Source organism: Nematolebias whitei, chromosome 20 (assembly GCF_014905685.2).
Source record: "Nematolebias whitei isolate Nwh7 chromosome 20, NemWhi1, whole genome shotgun sequence".
Taxonomy (NCBI): Eukaryota; Metazoa; Chordata; class Actinopteri; order Cyprinodontiformes; family Rivulidae; genus Nematolebias; species Nematolebias whitei.
The window spans coordinates 39,156,916-39,157,178 of record NC_056517.1 but is presented as its reverse complement, the minus strand read 5'-3'; the positions used below and the strand labels follow the sequence as shown (position 1 = coordinate 39,157,178).

General features: G+C 41.8%; 1 protein-coding gene across 1 annotated transcript in view; it reads left to right on the top strand.

The window, feature by feature from the left end:
• Positions 1–263, top strand: part of sema5a (sema domain, seven thrombospondin repeats (type 1 and type 1-like), transmembrane domain (TM) and short cytoplasmic domain, (semaphorin) 5A) — a gene marked incomplete in the record, with an annotated part of 172,932 nt that overhangs the window by 157,125 nt on the left and 15,544 nt on the right.

The window sequence follows — 263 nt, the reverse complement described above, 5'->3', positions numbered from 1 at the left end:
GATCACGGTTAAAACACGGATCACTGTTAAAAACACGGATCACGATTACAAGCATGGATCACGGTTAAAAACACAGATCACGGTTAAAAGCACGGATCACGGTGAAAACCACGGATCTTGATCAAAAACACGGATCACGGTTAAAAGCACGGATCACTGTTAAAAACACGGATCACGCTTACAAGCACGGATCACGGTTAAAAACACAGATCACAGTTAAAAGCACGGATCACGGTGAAAAACACGGATCAAAGTTAAAAACA